The following is a 17,842-nucleotide window of genomic DNA, read 5'->3' as shown; positions in this document are numbered from 1 at the left end:
ACACCATAGTCACAGCAGCCAGTCCCCGCAGCCAGTCCCCACAAACACCATAGTCACAGCAGCCAGCCCCCGCAGCCAGTCCCCACAAACACCATAGTCAGCGCAGCCAGTCCCCACAAACACCAGTCACAGCAGCCAGTCCCTGCAGCCAGTCCCCACAAACACTCACCACAGTCACCGCAGCCAGTCCCCACACTCACCACAGTCACCGCAGCCAGTCCCCACAAACACTCACCATAGTCACCGCAGCCAGCCCCCACAAACACTCACCACAGTCACCGCAGCCAGTCCCCACAAACACTCACCATAGTCACCGCAGCCAGCCCCCACAAACACTCACCACAGTCACCGCAGCCAGTCCCCACAAACACTCACCACAGCCACCGCAGCCAGTCCCCACAAACACTCACCACAGCCACCGCAGCCAGTCCCCACAAACACTCACCACAGTCACCGCAGCCAGCCCCCACAAACACTCACCACAGCCACCGCAGCCAGCCCCCACAAACACTCACCACAGCCACCGCAGCCAGCCCCCACAAACACTCACCACAGCCACCGCAGCCAGCCCCCACAAACACTCACCACAGCCACCGCAGCCAGTCCCCACAAACACTCACCACAGCCACCGCAGCCAGTCCCCACAAACACTCACCACAGCCACCGCAGCCAGCCCCCACAAACACTCACCACAGCCACCGCAGCCAGCCCCCACAAACACTCACCACAGCCACCGCAGCCAGCCCCCACAAACACTCACCACAGCCAGACCCTGCAGCCACCACAGCCCATCTCCACCGTCAGTCCCCACAGTCCCCGCAGCCAGACCCTGCAGCCACCACAGCCCGTCCCCGTAGCCAGACCCCACAAACGGTCCCTGCAGTCCCCACAAAGTCTCCACAGCCCCCGCAGCCAGTCCCCGCAAACAGTCTCCACAGTCCCCATTAAACAGCCCTCGCAGCCAGTCCCCGCAAACAGTCTCCACAGTCCCCATAAACAGCCCCCGCAGCCAGTCCCCGCAAACAGTCTCCACAGTCCCCATAAACAGCCCTCGCAGCCAGTCCCCGCAAACAGTCTCCACAGTCCCCATAAACAGCCCCCGCAGCCAGTCCCCGCAAACAGTCTCCACAGTCCCCATAAACAGCCCTCGCAGCCAGTCCCCGCAAACAGTCTCCACAGTCCCCATAAACAGCCCCCGCAGCCAGTCCCCGCAAACAGTCTCCACAGTCCCCATAAACAGCCCTCGCAGCCAGTCCCCGCAAACAGTCTCCACAGTCCCCATAAACAGCCCCCGCAGCCAGTCCCCGCAAACAGTCCCGCAGCCAGTCCCCGCAAAGGGTCCCCAGCCCAACTGCCCCGCGGGCACCGCACGAGCACCCCTGGTGCTGGAAGGTTCCTTGGCTGCACGAGGCTCACCTCGCGCCGAAAGGTCTCCCTGCTGCCCGCGGGCACCGCACGGGGCTCGCCTGGTGCTGGAAGGTTCCTTTGCTGCCCGCGGGCACCGCACGGGGCTCGCCTGGTGCTGGAAGGTTCCTTTGCTGCCCGCGGGCACCGCACGGGGCTCGCCTGGTGCTGGAAGGTTCCTTTGCTGCCCGCGGGCACCGCACGAGCACCCCTGGTGCTGGAAGGTTCCTTTGCTGCACGAGGCTCACCTCGTGCCGAAAGGTCTCCCTGCTGCCCGCGGGCACCGCACGGGACACGCCTCGTGCCGGAAGGGCCTTTGCTGCCCCCCCCCCCCCCCCCCCCCGCGGGCAGCTGCGCGGGGCAGCCTCGCGCGCGGCGACTCCACCCCCTCCCCGGGCAGCGCCTCCCAGTGCCAGTCACTCTCTGCCCCAGCCTGAGCCTGTGCCCCTTCTTCTGTTGCTGCTTGCCCGGCAGCAGAGCCCAGCCCCACCTGGCTACAGCCTCCCTTCAGGCAGTTGTAGACAGCAATGAGCTCTGCCCGGAGCCGCCTCTGCTGCAGGCTAAACAATCTCAGCTCAGTCACCGCTCCTGGAGGTGTTGAAGCCAAGCCTGGCTGGGGCACTTAGTGCCATGGTCTGGTTGATTGGCCAGGGCTGGGTGCTAGGTTGGACTGGATGAGCTTAGAGGTCTCTTCCAGCCTGGCTGATTCTATGTTGATCCTATGATGAATGAAAGCCTGTCACAAATCACAGAAGTCTAACAGTGAATTACAGAAGAATCAACACTTGTTCTTTGCAGCTGCCAACTAAACAACAACAAAATCCCCAGTCAATGAAATTCATGCCAAAAAGTTCCCTCTTGTTCAAGGCTAACACATCCTGTGCTTCCAAAGACAACCCAACAGGGTAGGACCATGAAACAGGCTGTCACAGACTACAAAGCCACTGAAAAGCAGCTGGTATTTTTAGAGCTCTCCTCAGAAATCTAGACACTTGCCAGCAGACCAAGCAAAGCTGACTAAAATCCTCCTGTGAAGTTTTGAGCTCCCCTGTCAAGTCCACAGAGCTGCTGTTTCTGCACCACCAGTTTTCTACCAGGCTGGTTGCCCCAGTGCAAGCTGCATCAGTCAAAGAGTGCCCCTGCACCACCAGAAGGTGCTGAGGAGGCCATGGCAAATTGGGTGTGATTTGCTTTTGACCCAACTCCAGGCTTCTAGAGCTGACAGACAGGCACACCAACAGCAAGCAACATGAGCATATCTGCAGTGCACAGGGAATGCAACAATTGCCATGAGGATCGGCGAGGCACCCATCCTTCCTGTTCTTCTCTTGGCTTTCTCCCTGCTGCCTTTCAGTCCCAAAGAAGGACAGAGTGCTGTTCTTTCTGAAAACACTGCACTCAAATACTATTTCTGAAGCCAAATATGGTAATTTTTTCTGATGCTTTTGCAGTATTTCCTGCTTTATTTTCATTACCAAGAAAATTTCAGGGTTGCATTACATCCAGAGCTGAATACAAACCCTGCAAAAATACTGAGAGCTCTGAAGGGGAAATGCAGCTTGTACTAATGCACTGCAAATGTAATTTTCCATCATAAAAGCTACTGCAATTAATATTATCTTTCAGACTCCCTGGAGTGATGGGTTCAGGAGAATGCTACTGCTCACTCTGGAAGCATTTTACTTCAATACATCCTTGCTCGTTGGGAGGATTTACTCCTGAATCAGAAGTCCAATTCCCTGCATTCCAGCTACATGTTTGGTTCCCAGATACCTGTCAAAAAACACCCAGAGCCTTAGAATAACAGATTCAGTCAGGGTTGGAAGGGACCACAAGAATCAGCCAGTTCCAAGCCCCCTGCCATGGCCAGGGCCACTCTACCCTAGAGCAGGCTGCACACAGCCTCATCCAGCCTGGCCTTAAACACCTCCAGCCATGGGGCCTCAACCACCTCCCTGGGCAACCCATTCCAGCCTCTCACCACTCTCATGCTCAACAACTTCCTCCTCCAGGCTCAATCTCTTCACCTCCAGCTTTGCTCCATTCCCCCCACTCCTGGCACTTCCTGACAGCCTCAAAAGTCCCTCCCAGTTTTTTTGGATGCCCCCTTCAGATGCTGGAAGGCCACAAGAAGGTCACCTGGGAGCTTCCTCTTCTCCAGCCTGCACAGCCCCAACTCTTTCAGTCTGTGCTCACAGCAGAGCTGCTGCAGCCCTCTGAGCATCCTCCTGGCCCTGCTCTGGACACACTCCGGCATCTCCACATCCCTCTTGTAATAGGGGCTCCAGAGCTGGATACAGTACTCCAGGTGGGGTCTGAGCAGAGCAGAGGGGGAGAATCACCTCCCTGTCCCTGCTGGCCACACTTCTGCTGCTGCAGCCCAGGCTCTGCTTGGCTTTCTGGGCTGCAAGTGCACACTGCTGGCTCCTGTTGAGCTTCTCCTCCAGCAGCACCCCCAAGTCCCTCTCCTCAGGGCTGCTCTCCAGCCCTCAGTAAGGAATGACTGCAGCTCTTAAGCAGTGTGCAGTGTTGCCATCCTAGCCCAACACTGATCTCCAGAGACGAGTTCATTTCACTTAAGTGTACCTCTCTCCTCCCGTACAGTAACTACAGTGGCAAATGACAAGAGAGCCTGTTTCCCTAGGGCAATACTGCCATGCTGATGCACCTTCTGCTGCAGGTCTGACAGCACACCAAAGACAGTGACTCAGTCTTTAATACACCTCTGGAAGTTCTCCTAAAGCCAACAAGCACTGCATAGAACTCTAATTTATTGCTAGGTGTACAGATGGGCTGGTTCTTTGACAGAAAGCCTACCAGACTCGCCTGTTTTGCTCACTTCAGACAGGCTTGTCCTAGCTCTGAAGTTGTCTGAACAAATCAAGCATGAAGGGAAAAGCACTAAGGCCTTTGCTCCAGACACTCAGAATTTCAGTACAGACTGCTTTGGTTTGCCTTCAGATTTTGTTACTGTTGACAATGCAAACACCACCTAGAAAAGAAAAGCCCTTAACAGCACATATCTCTGCTTTAGACCACGGGACACAAGCTCCAGACTTTTCAACCATCACGTAAAGTAAACCTCTTCCACGTGATCTCAGTGACCTGAAAATCAACAACTAAAGCCTCCTTCTAAATGCAAATTCAGGAAGCTTCAAGCACCTTTCAGTATTTAAGCCTCTCTTGCAAATGAATCACAGAATCAAGCAGGTTGGAAGAGACCTCCAAGCTCAGCCAGTCCAACCTAGCACCCAATCCTAGTCAATCAACCAGACCATGGCACTAAGTGCCCCAGCCAGGCTTGGCTTCAACACCTCCAGCGACAGTGACTCCACCACCTCCCTGGGCAGCCCATTCCAGTGCCAATCACTCTCTCTGCCAACAACTTCCTCCTAATATCCTGGCCTGCAGAAGAGGAGGCTCAGGGCAGACCTCATTGCTGTCTACAACTCCCTGAAGGGAGGCTGTAGCCAGGTGGGGTTGGTCTCTTCTGCCAGGCAAGCAGCAACAGCAGAAGGGGACACAGTCTCAAGCTGTGCTGGGGGAGGTCTAGGCTGGATGTTAGGAGGAAGTTCTTGCCAGAGAACTTCCAGACCTTGCCAGGTCTGGTTGATTGGCTGAGACTGTGTGCTCAGTTCGACTGGATGCTAGGTTGGACTGGATGTGCTGGGAGGTCTCTTCCAACCTGCCTGATTCTATGAGAAGCCTGGATGGGGCACTTAGTGCACATGGTCTAGTTGACTGGATGGGGCTGGGTGATGGTTGGACTGAATGATCTTGGAGGTCTCTTCCAACCTGCTTGATTCTAGAACTCTATTCTATGAACTGTAAACCAAGACAGATGCATCCACCAGGAGGGAATTGCTAACTGATAAGGCCAAGGTTGCCTTAAAGGGCAGTGAAACTCTGGACACAAGTCTCACACACTACTGTACAGGCAAAGTCTTTCAGGAAGGCTCTCAGTGGAGCAGGGTGTATGTATCCTCACTTTCATTTGCACTGCGAGGGTAGTCTTTCTTCTGCCACAGCCAAGCCTGAAAGCCATTTGGGCACAGTTAATTATTCAGAAACTTGCTTGTCACAGGGGTGATGTTATTTCAGAACAGGCTAGCAATAATTGGGCAGTAACTGTCCAGAGCTTCCACATCCAGAGATAATTTCTTGAGCGAGAGCCTTGCAATTACTTCTTCTGAAAAGCTGCCAAGTTATTCCCCAGGAACAGAGGCAGTGAGAATCTATAGCTATAACAAATCAAGGACTTCCATGCTCCATTTCACTAAGGCAGCTGTGTGTCAGAACCCAAGCCTTCCAAGCCTCTCAAAGACATACTGACTGCTGCCTTCTACAGGAAATAAATCACATTTGTCCCACACAACACACATTTTCTGCCAGGAAGCACACAGTCCTGTCTGAAGGAAGCTCAATAGAGAAATGGTTTCCCCCCACCCAAACTTAGGCGTCTGCATCTTGAGACAAGACAGGTCCATGCAACTAACTACTCTTGGTGCAGATGCTGCTGCAACCTCTAAAATCTGTTAATCTGTATTTTCCAACACAGATAACCACAAGTTTAGCACTTCTGACCACTTCCAACACTCCCAGTAACAGTTATAAAGGGTAAAGTAAGGAACATAAAACTGAGAAGCTGCAATCCAATGCTGCCTCTGGGCCCACTCTCACATTTTGATGCAAGCAATGAAGACATAAGCCTGCCTAATTTTGTGTTAGTAGATCCAGGAGGCATAAGGTAGCAGACTCCACTCTGCTTTCTACTCCACAGAGATGCAGTGGTTTTCTTTGTATTGCCTACCAACAAATGCCCATAGTCTCACCACGGAATCAAGACCCTGAGCAATGCAGACAGCCATCTGTGAGAGACAAAGGACCAAGACTTCAGCTTCCACCAGATGCTTGTAGATGTTAAGTCAGGTTAATGTAATATACACACCCTCTGAAAAAAGTGCCTTATCTCATGAGAACAGATATGCCAGCAGAGGTGGAAACGTAGCTCCTTGGTGTGTGTGACCACATGAGCCTGTTTGTAAGCAAAATGCAACATCTCTCCAGTGAGAGTCCTCTGGACTTCACTTGAAAATAGCTCAGGTGGAAGTTTTACAGTCAAAACTGGTAGATGCTACTGTGTTCCCTACCCTGAAATGGAGAGAAAATACATAAGAAATTATTTAAGTGTTTTGGACAATTGTGACTTGCTGCTTTTATCAGTGTACATTATTGAGACTGCATCTGTGTATCACAGCATCAGAGACTCATAGAATCAAGCAGGTTGGAAGAGACCTCAAACATCATCCAGTCCAACCGAGCACCCAGCCCTAGACAATCAACCAGACAATGGCACTAAGTGCCTCAGCCAGGCTTTTCTGGAACACTTCAGGGACAGCAACTCCACCACCTCCCTGGGCAGCCCATTCCAATGCCAATCACTCTCTCTGACAACAACTTCCTCCTAACATCCAGCCTAGACCTCCCCTGACACAACTTCAGACTCTGTCCCCTTCTGCTGCTGCTGCTTGCCTGGCAGAAGAGCCCAACCCCACCTGGCTACAGCCTCCCTTCAGGCAGCTGTAGACAGCAATGAGCTCTGCCCTGAGCCTCCTCTGCTGCAGGCTGCACACCCCCAGCTCCCTCAGCCTCTCCTCACAGGGCTCTGCTCCAGGCCCCTCTCCAGCCTTGCTGACCTTTTCTGGACACCTTGCAGTACCTCAACATCTCTCTTGAATTGAATGGCCCAGAACTGGACACAGCACTCAAGGGGTGGCCTGAGCAGTGCTGAGCACAGGGACAGAAGAACCTCCCTTGTCCTGCTGCCCACATTCTTGCTGATCCAGGCCAGGATGCCATTGGCTCTGCTGCCCACCTGGGCATAATAAGATTGCAGGAATAACATCAACAGCTGCATGGTGTTACAAAAAACTTCCACTTTACTTGCTTTAAAAATACCAGGAGCGTGATGAAAAGAACTCCAGAGGAAAAAAGAAAAACAAACTCCTAACACTCCAAAATACTAGAGGAAAAAAACTCAACACACACACAAAAGGCAAAATACTGGGGGAAAAAAACAACACACAAGAGGCAAAATACAATCATAACTGATGTCACTAGGCCAGTAACTCCTTGACAGCAATCCATCATCTCATCAACCAGCAATAAATCCAAGGTGAGGGAAGGCAGTGAACAGAATTCTCTCTCACCACAAAGTGCTGTAACATTACAATATTAAAGGGCATTGTTTAAACTCCACTTACTGCATCAGTGTGCACTTGCAGCCCAGAAAGCCAAGCAGAGCCTGGGCTGCAGCAGATGTGTGGCCAGCAGGGCCAGGGAGGTGATTCTCCCCCTCTCCTCTGTTCTGCTGAGACCCCACCTGGAGTACTGCATCCAGCTCTGGATCCCCTATGACAAGAGGGATGTGGAGATGCTGGAGAGTGTCCAGAGCAGGGCCAGGAGGATGCTCAGAGGCTGCAGCAGCTCTGATGTGAGGACAGACTGAAAGAGTTGGGGATGTTCAGTTTGGAGAGGTGAAGGCTCCAAGGTAACCTTATTGTGACCTTTTGTTATCTCAAGGGGGCTACAATAAAGCTGGGGAGGGACTTTTTAGGCTGTTAGGTAGTGACAGGACCGGGAGGAATAGAACAAAGCTAGAAATGGGTAGATTCAGACTGGATGTTAAGAAATTCTTGACCATGAGGGTGGTGAGAGCCTGGAATGGGTTGCCCAGGGAGGTAGTGGAAGCCTCATCCCTGGAGCTGTTTAAGGCCAGGCTGGATGAGGCTCTAAACACCCCATCTAGTGTGAGGTGTCCCTGCCCATGGCAGGAGGTGTGGAGTCTCCTCCTCTGGAGACTTTCAAGACCTGTCTGGATGTGTTGCTCTGTGATCTGTGTTAGATAGCATTGTCCTGCTCTGGCAGGGGGGCTGGACTCGATGATCTCCTTGGGTCCCTTCCAACCCCTAGTATCCTGCAATCCTGTGAACTAGACAATCTTTGTGGTCCCTTCCAAGCCTGATTCTATGATTACCAAGCAGCTGATACACAATCCAACAACTGCTTTGTGCACTGAAATGTTGAGCTCTGTTGTTGATGTCCATAATGTCCTCACATGTTTGCCAGCCAGATTTTGAGGGCAGCCAATTTCACATTGATTTCTGGCCACACTACAGACTGTATTTTGGTTTTGCTCTCCTGGCTCTCCAGCCACCACTGCAGGAGATGCAAACAGCTTTTGCAAGCACTGTGCATTTAAAAGCAGATTTTTTTTTCCACCCCTTTTATGATCATGCAATCCATGGTGAGCAGCACAAAACAAAGAAGAGATCAAACCAAACTCCTGCTTTCTGGTGTGAAGAAAGCCGAGCGTGGAGAATTTCAGCCACACGGGAATTTGTTTCTGTAACACACTGCATAATGATCACATAAAGAGCTTTGATTACTGTAAAATTCAATGATACATGCATCTCTAATGGCACTGCAATCCCTAAGAGATTACACAAGCCTTTCATGTTTATTCATCAAATATTCAAAATACAGCATAATACAAAACATTTAACTGGTTTACACCAACAGAAACTTGCTTGAGAAGATACAGTCTCCAGTTATGCCCAATGCCTATGATTCCTACTTGAGACTGAAATACAATTCCTTCTTCACCTGTACTTTTTAAGTGCCAGATCTCAAATGCAAACAAGGAATGGTGCATACAGAACCCATAACTGTAAGGAGCCATAGCATCGACCAGGTTGGAAGAGACCTCTAAGATCATCCAGTCCAACCTAGCACCCAGCCCTAGCCAATCATAGAATCAAACAGGTTGATTCTGTGCTGTCCTTGCATATTTGTATGTCCCAAACTCTGGTAACCACTGAGAATAACATTAGAAGTATCACAGAATCACAACCAGGTTGGAAGAGACCCATGAGCTCAGCCAATCCAACCTAACACCCAGCCCTGGCCAATCAACCAGACCATGGCACTAAGTGCCCCAGCCAGGCTTGGCTTCAACACCTCCCTGGGCAGCCCATTCCAATGCCAATCACTCTCTCTGACAACAACTTCCTCCTAACAGCCAGCATAGACCTCTCCTGCAACAACTTGAGACCATGTCCCCTCCTTCTGTTGCTGCTTGCCTGGCAGCAGAGCCCAACCCCACCTGGCTACAGCCTCCCTTCAGGTAGCTGCAGACAGCAATGAGCTCTGCCCTGAGCCTCCTCTGCTGCAGGCTGCACACCCCCAGCTCCCTCAGCCTCTCCTCACAGGGCTCTACTCCAGGCCCCTCGCCAGCTTTGGCGCCCTCCTGTGGACACCTTCCAGCACCTCAACATCTCTCTGCAATGGAGGAGCCCAGAACTGGACACAGCACTCAAGGGGTGGCCTGAGCAGTGCTGAGCACAAGGGCAGAAGAACCTCCCTTTTTCCTGCTGCCCACACTGCTCCTGAGCCAGCCCAGGATGCCATTGGCTCTGCTGCCCACCTGGGCACTGCTGCCTCATCTTCAGCTCCTCTCTACCAGCACCTCCAGCTCCCTCTCTGCCTGGCTGCTCTCAGCCACTCTGTCCCCAGCCTGTAGCGCTGCTTGGGGTTGTTGTGGCCAAAGTGCAGAACCCTGCACTTAATTTCATGAGGCACATGGTAGAAAGGGAAAAATCTGTTCCAATAGATTGAATTTTTTCTCTTTTCAATTTCCCAGCATTTGCACCTCAAAACTTTAAAGGAAAAAAGAAGAAATCTGTTTCCAAAGTGGTTTTCAGTGCCTGCTCTCACAATACAACAGCAAAAGCAGACTTCCCACTGCTCCATATACATTTATTTTCATCCTTTCAATCCTTAATGCATCTCAATATATGAAAGCATTATACAGAAACAGCTTTGCCACTGGACTGGTTTTTAAGTACACTGTAATGTCCATTTAACATCCGTGTTTGGAAGTGCCTTTCTCTGAAGCAAGATGGGTGAGAATATAAGAACTGATCTGGCTGATTTTTCAAGAAGCTAAAAACCTGAGATAATAGATACAAAATAAAAATAAGCTTCAGGAAGTCACTAAAATATTTCCATTAGTACTGAGCTGGGCTTTGAGAAACAAGAAAGACTTTCCTTAGTGAAGACTAAGAGGCAGAAGCTCCAGAATAAACACTTCTTTTCCTTCAACATTTAATGCATTTTCCACAGTGAATTAATTTGTATTTATGCACAGTTTTGGCTGCAGCTGAAGGAGGAGACATAAACATATTTTTCCTTGCTTGTAATAAAAGAGTCTTCTAAAGGCTTATTTGACAAAAGCACACAAACCATGAAAAATTAAACAGAAGTAGTTCACAGCAGTGATTTTTCAAGGAGTTCAATATATCCACTTAAAGTTAGAAGTGCTTCCACATCAGCAAGAGAAGAATCTATTTGGGGGATTATTTTCCAGGTAAATGAAGTCCCAGAAATGAGGCTTGTAGGCAAAACTGGAGCTTTCTATACTGGAAATAAACATCATCTGAAGTCTTCTACATCTTTTCACCTGCAGAAATCACCTCTAATTTGTGAGCTGCTCATCAGTTACAAGTAAACCAGTGAACTGTTGTGCCTATGCTCATTTTAAGTAGCTACAGCTGAAGGCAAATATATCACTACTTTCTGGGATGTCAACTCCCCTTCTGTATGCTCTAAAACTAGTGCTGATGTGATGGGGCTATCTGATCATCTACCTGACAAAAAAAAGGGAAATCACCAGTGAGGACAGACAAATCTTATCCTTTGAGCCATTCCAACACTGCCTTGTTAATGCACTTAGTCCAAGGAAACTCCTCCAACTTGCAGGGCCTGGAGTGCCTGTGAGGACTGCAATACCCAGCCTGTCAGGAGCATCAGCCAGCCCTCCTGCACAGCTGCTTCAGAGCAACCCTTAGAAAAGGCAGAAGCATGTTCTTCAACCTGAAGCCACATTTCCATAGCCAGGTGGCTCCACACTGAAGAAGAGCATTGCTGTTCACTACAGCATGCCTATTTCAGAGGGAAACAGAGAATGGAATCAAAGAATGGTTTAGGTTGGAAGGGACCTCAAAGCTCAGCCAGTTTCAACCCCCTGCCATAGGCAGGGACACCTCCCACTAAAACAGGCTGCTCAAGGCCTCATCCAACCTGGCCTTGAACACCTCCAGGGAGGTTGTGGAGCACAGAATCACCCAATGTGATCTTTGATCATATTCTGTGCTTCTGTGCTCCACAACCTCCCTGGGCAACCTGTGCCAGTGTCTCACCACCCTCACTGCAAAGAACCCTTTCCTGACATCCAGTTTCAATCTCCCCTCTGCCAGTTTAAACCCATTACTCCCCAGCTGGTCATGACAAGACCTTGTCAATAGTCCCTCCCCAGCCTTCCTCTAGGTCCCCTTTAGATACTGGAAGGCTTTTATAAGGTCTTCTCAAACCCTTCTCTTCTCCAGGCTGCAGAGCCCCAACTCCTGTAGCCTGTCCTCACAGCAGAGCTGCTGCAGCCCTCTGAGCATCCCAGCCTTCTGCACTAGGCACACACCCTTGAACCCCAAATGTGGTGGTCTTTAGAAGGAGTGCAAGAACCACCCCACACTTATTTGAATAGTCTCATGCAGTCTGTGCTGGGCTTGTGAGGGATGGAGCAGTGAAGGCTATCTATATATTATAGGTTGGACTGGGTAATCTTGGAGGTCTCTTCCAACCTAGTTGATTCTATGAGTCTATAAATATGTATATATGAAGTACTCATTGCAGAGTGATCTTTTTGCTGTCTACAACTACCTGAAGGGAGGCTGCAGCCAGGTGGGGTTGGGCTCTTCTGCCAGGCAAGCAGCAACAGAAGAAAGAGACAGAGTCTGAAGTTGTGTCAGGGGAGGTCTAGGCTGGATGTTAGGAGGAAGTTGTTGTCAGAGAGAGTGATTGGCACTGGAATGGGCTGCCCAGGGAGGTGGTGGAGTCACCATCCCTGGAGGTGTTGAAGCCAAGCCTGGCTGGGGCACTTAGTGCCATGGTCTGGTTGACTGGCTAGGGCTGGGTGCTAGGTTGGACTGGAGGAGCTTGGAGGTCTCTTCCAACCTGACTGATTCTATGATTCCATGTCAGTGTGCACTTGCAGAAGGTGGCATTCCCCACTGCTTTGCAGGCACAGATTCACCCCCTGTACTTACATCATACTTTGTAAACACTCTATTAACTTCTCCGTTCTAACTCTATCGAAGTAAAGCAGGAATGGCACTGTCATTATTAAAAGTTTCTGTTGACATGAAAACTTGCAGTAAACCAATCACTCTAACTTAGGAAGAGTAGCCAAAACAAAGAAAAAAAATCTCCTCCAAATAAGCACAAAAATTGGTGTTTCATTATAGTAAAAAGCCTCAATTACAGAAAGCCTGACACAGCCAAGAGATAATTATGTCCAATATCAGACAGAGACACACAAAAAGTGAAGTGTGCAGTTAGAACATTCAGTGTGTGAAGAGCAGTGAATGTGATTCCAGCTGCACAGTACTTTAATGCAATTAAACTGCACTACTTGTATCATGTCAGCTAACTGACAGGCAAGAGGCAAGTTAGCTCTCTGCTTTCTGGCATGGCAATGCAAGCATTGCCATGGGTAGTTTTACATCTTGGGGTTTAAGAACGTGTCAGCAGTGCCAAAAAACTTGTGGTTGTCTCTCAGAGGGGAAGCATCACCTTTCACTTCAGCACTACAACCTGGTGTGCACAAACTGAGTGGGATTTAGTTATTTTTGTTGTACAGTAACAATGCAGTGGGTTTGAAATTGAGACCTAATTCTTTTATATAGATGGGGGCAGGTTTAGGCAAAAAAGCAAGCAAATGCTTTACCCTGTGGTGCTCCCAGCACCCTTTTCTTGCCTTCTCTGCAGTTTTCTACTCCTGCCAGTAAAACCCTGCTTAGTTTAATTAATGCACAGAACCAAGTTCCTTATTTTAGTTTGAAGAACAAGAGAAATTAGCACCAGATTTGTGATGAGGGACTGACCAGGTACTGGTTAGCTGAAGTAATAAGTTTGAGTGTAGCCCTGATGTGGTGGCAATTCTCATGACTAACGTTCTGCCCCATTTCTGTACAAAACCCTTCAGTCAGATCCAAGGATGATTCTGGGCTCCTCAGTTCAGGAGTGAGGTTGAGGTACTGGAAGGTGTCCAGAGAAGGACAACAAAGCTGGTGAGGGGCCTGGAGCGCAGCCCTGTGAGGAGAGGATGAGGGAGCTGGGGGTGTGCAGCCTGCAGAAGAGAAGGCTCAGGGCAGAGCTCATTGCTGTCTGCAGCTACCTGAAGGGAGGCTGTAGCCAGGTGGGGTTGGGCTCTTCTGGCAGACAAGAAGCAACAGAAGAAGGGGACAGAGTCTGAAGTTGTGTCAGGGGAGGTCTAGGCTGGCTGTTAGGAGGAAGTTGTTGTCAGAGAGAGTGATTGGCATTGGAATGGGCTGCCCAGGGAGGTGGTGGAGTCACCGTCCCTGGAGGGGGTTGAAGCAAAGTTTGGTTTGGATGAGTCACTTAGTACCATGGTCTGGTTGATTGGCCAGGGCTGGGTGCTAGGTTGGACTGGCTGAGCTTGGAGGTCTCTTCCAACCTGCTTGATTCTATGATAAATACTCAATCCCATGTGCTGGTGGCCTAAAGCAACAGAGCACACCTAACAGCCCTGCACTGTCCTCCACCCTCAGGTGGTTTCCCTGTCTGAAGGAATGGTGAGGCCAACTGTTGTGGTCATAAGCTGCAGCAGAAATTTCCAAGGAGAAGGAAAGCCAACTTCAGAGCAGCCTGGACAAACTGTGACACCACAAGCACTGGAAGAGGCTCACAAAAAGGATACTTCTCACTACTTGGGTCCTGTAGCAAGTATTGATGTCTGAGATGCTGCAGCTATGCTGGCAATAGTGCCAAGCTACAGGATGCTAGGGGTTGGAGGGGACCTCTGGAGATCATAGTGTTCAACTCCCCTGCCAGAGAAGGACTATGGTGCCATGCAGGTAACTCATACAGATGAACCTTGAAAGTCTCCAGAGAAGAAGCTCCTTTAAACCTGACATTCTACATCTATGTACACCTCCAGACTCAAACCACTTATTGACTTAAAAGAAAAACTTCTGCTTCCAATTACAGGGCAGAAAGTGAAGGCACCAGTGTTACCCCTGCTCATATTCTAGAATGTAATCAGAAGTCCAAATATTGCCAAAAATGAAGCCAGGACCTAGGTGGCCCAGGGCTCCTCACACATGCTGCACTCTACCTTCATTCATAGAATCAACCAGGTTGGAAGAGACCTCAGAATCAAGCAGGTTGGAAGAGACCTCCAAGCTCATCCAGCCCAATCTATCACCAGCTCTAACCAATCAACCAGACCATGGCACTAAGTGCTTCATCCAGTCTCCTCTTGAATACCTCCAGGGACAGCAACTCCACCACCTTCCTGGGCAGCCCATTCCAACGGGAAATCTCTTACCCAGCTCTAGTTTATTAAATGCCTGAATATTCAGAAAAGCTCAATATATGCAGCCAGGAAAGGGATTAACATTTCCCCTACAGAAAGGTACTGAAAGCCATAGATGTAGAATGTTTTACACAGGAGCTGTGACAAAGGAGGAAGGTGTTCTCTCTTGTGACTTATGAACCTCATTAATGGGATTCTCTTGGAGGGACTCCAGTCCTGTACTACAATTGTAGGGAACAGTTATTAAAAGTTCTTAAAAGTCTGCACTAACTTCTCAATTTATATTCATTCTCCAGGCTAGATCTTGTCCTATATAAGAGGCAGGATAGAGGTTTGCAACTAGAAGAGAAGCAGTACAAGGAATCAAGTTCACATTTTTTCAGTTACAGATAGGATATTATTTATCCATCACCTGCCAGTCACTACAGAAACTGAAAATGAAAGAACAAAGTCAGGCTTCTCTCACTCAGCTCCTGTCTGTGTCCACGGGTGACAACTCTATTGAGTAAACAGCAGATCCTACCTGAAGCCCCTGTGGCCTAAAGCATCGCCAAAAACTAGAACTCAGGCATCTTGAAAATGAGTGCACATGCCTCCCTGGACAGCCTTCAAAAAAAAAACATCACTGTAGTCTAGAGACTGGAAGAAGTTTTATGTCCAAAACATTCCACCTATTCCATCTGAGGAGCAGAGAGAGAAGCCTGATCCAACTCATTAGCTCACAAATATCCTACATTAATGCAAATATACCAACTATTTTCTACCTGGAAAAAATCCCTGCCAGTCACAGAATCACAGAATCAACCAGGACAGAAGGCATCTCCAAGCTCCTCCAGTCCAACCTAGCACCAAGCCCTAGCCAAGCAACCAGACCATGGCACTAAGTGCCCCAGCCAGGCTTTGCTTCAACACCTCCAGGCACAGCCACTCCACCACCTCCCTGGGCAGCCCATTCCAATGCCAATCACTCTCTCTGACAACAACTTCCTCCTAACATCCAGCCTAGACCTGCCCTGCCACAGCTTCAGACTCTGTCCCCTTCTTCTGTTGCTGCTTGCCTGGCAGCAGAGCCCAACCCCACCTGGCTACAGCCTCCCTGCAGGCAGCTGCAGACAGCAATGAGCTCTGCCCTGAGCCTCCTCTGCTGCAGGCTGCACACCCCCAGCTCCCTCAGCCTCTCCTCACAGGGCTCTGCTCCAGGCCCCTCCCCAGCCTTGCTGCCCTTCTCTGGACACTTTCCAGCCCCTCAGCATCTCTCTTAAACTGAAGAGCCCAGCACTGGACACAGCACTCAAGGTGTGGCCTGACCAGTACTGAGCACAGGGACAGAAGAACCTCCCTTGTCCTGCTGCCCACACTGCTCCTGAGCCAGCCCAGGATGCCATTGGCTCTGCTGCCCACCTGGGCACTGCTGCCTCATCTTCAGCTCCTCTCTACCAGCACCCCCAGCTCCCTCTCTGCCTGGCTGCTCTCAGCCACTCTGTCCCCAGCCTGTAGTGCTGCTTGGGGTTGTTGTGGCCAAAGTGCAGATCCCTGCACTTGGCCTTGTCCAACCTCATCCCTTTGGCCTCTGCCCACCCATCCAGCCTGACCAGATCCCTCTGCAGGGCTCTCCTACCCTCTAACAGCTCCACACCTGCTCCTAGCTTGGTGTCATCTGCCAACTTACTGATGCTGGACTCAATCCCCTCGTCCAGATCATCAATAAAGATATTGAACAGGACTGGGCCCAGCACTGATCCTTGGGGAACACCACTAGTGACAGCTGCCAGCTGGATGTGGCACCATCTAGTCCTCTAGGCACATACCTTTAGTTATGTAAGCAGTTCAAAGACAGTCTCAAGCTGCAAGTTAGGTGTTTAATTTCCTTCTTATGGATAATGAACACATATGCAGTCATGACATGAGCTTGCTTGGGTTTTAATCACACTGAGGAACAACTACAGACCTGTCAGGAGCAATTCACTTAATTTCATACAGGTGTCAAAGGCCATTTTTGATGCCCAAAAGAAAACTATCTACTGGACTCCAGCTGCCACAGAAGAAAAAGACATCTCCCACTGGTCCTGTGGTATCTTTTAGCTCTCTCAGGCTGTCTTAGATCACCTGCAGCCCATAAAACAGTACTCGAGGTCTATATTTAGCAGCTAAATCACTCAAGTAGTCCCAGTGACCTCCAGATATCATCTCAGGTGAATAACTGCTTCTCAGTGTAAAAAAGCTAAAAGCATGGCCAAAAAATATACAACTCTGGAACCTAAAATGATTCACCTTGAGCTATGACACAAAATACCTTTCAAATTAGTAACAACAGCCACAGAAGAGCTGCAGACATCACCATGTATGGGATTAAAATACATTATCTCTCTCAGACATCAGCCTCTATCATCATTCTATTTCAGGCATCACCATGTCAGGGTTTAAAATACATTATCTCTCTCAAATATCAGCCTCTATCATCATTATGGTTCAGGCATCACCATGTAAGGGTTTAAAATACATTATCTCTCCCAAATGTCAGTCTCTATCATCATCCTGGTTGAGGTATCACCATGTAAGAGATTAGAATACATTCTCTCTCTCAAACACCAGTCTCTATCATCATCCTGGTTGAGGTATCACCATGTAAGAGATTAGAACACATTATCTCTCTCAAACATCAGTCTCTATCATCATTCTGGTTCAGGTATCACCATGTAAGAGATTAGAACACATTATCTCTCTCAAACATCAGTCTCTATCATCATTCTGGTTCAGGTATCACCATGTAAGAGATTAGAACACATTATCTCTCTCAAACATCAGTCTCTATCATCATTCTGGTTCAAGTATCACCATGTAAGAGATTAGAACACATTATCTCTCTCAAACATCAGTCTCTATCATCATTCTGGTTCAGGTATCACCATGTAAGAGATTAGAACACATTATCTCTCTCAAACATCAGTCTCTATCATCATTCTGGTTCAGGTATCACCATGTAAG

General features: G+C 49.4%; 1 protein-coding gene across 9 annotated transcripts in view; it reads right to left on the bottom strand.

The window, feature by feature from the left end:
* Positions 1-17,842, bottom strand: part of INPP4B (inositol polyphosphate-4-phosphatase type II B) — a 311,591-nt gene that overhangs the window by 149,613 nt on the left and 144,136 nt on the right. Inside the window, exon 1 of one of the 9 annotated variants that reach the window (XM_064149510.1) lies at positions 1,417-1,622. The exons of the other annotated variants lie outside the window; for them this stretch is intronic. The gene's annotated coding sequence lies outside the window, so the exon portion shown is untranslated. Of the gene's footprint in view, positions 1-1,416; positions 1,623-17,842 lie in introns of those variants that run through there. 9 annotated transcript variants of the gene reach the window in all.

This window comes from Pogoniulus pusillus, chromosome 10 (assembly GCF_015220805.1).
Source record: "Pogoniulus pusillus isolate bPogPus1 chromosome 10, bPogPus1.pri, whole genome shotgun sequence".
NCBI classification, from domain to species: Eukaryota; Metazoa; Chordata; class Aves; order Piciformes; family Lybiidae; genus Pogoniulus; species Pogoniulus pusillus.
The sequence above is the reverse complement of the archived record's forward strand: the minus strand, read 5'-3'. Positions and strand labels throughout refer to the sequence as shown.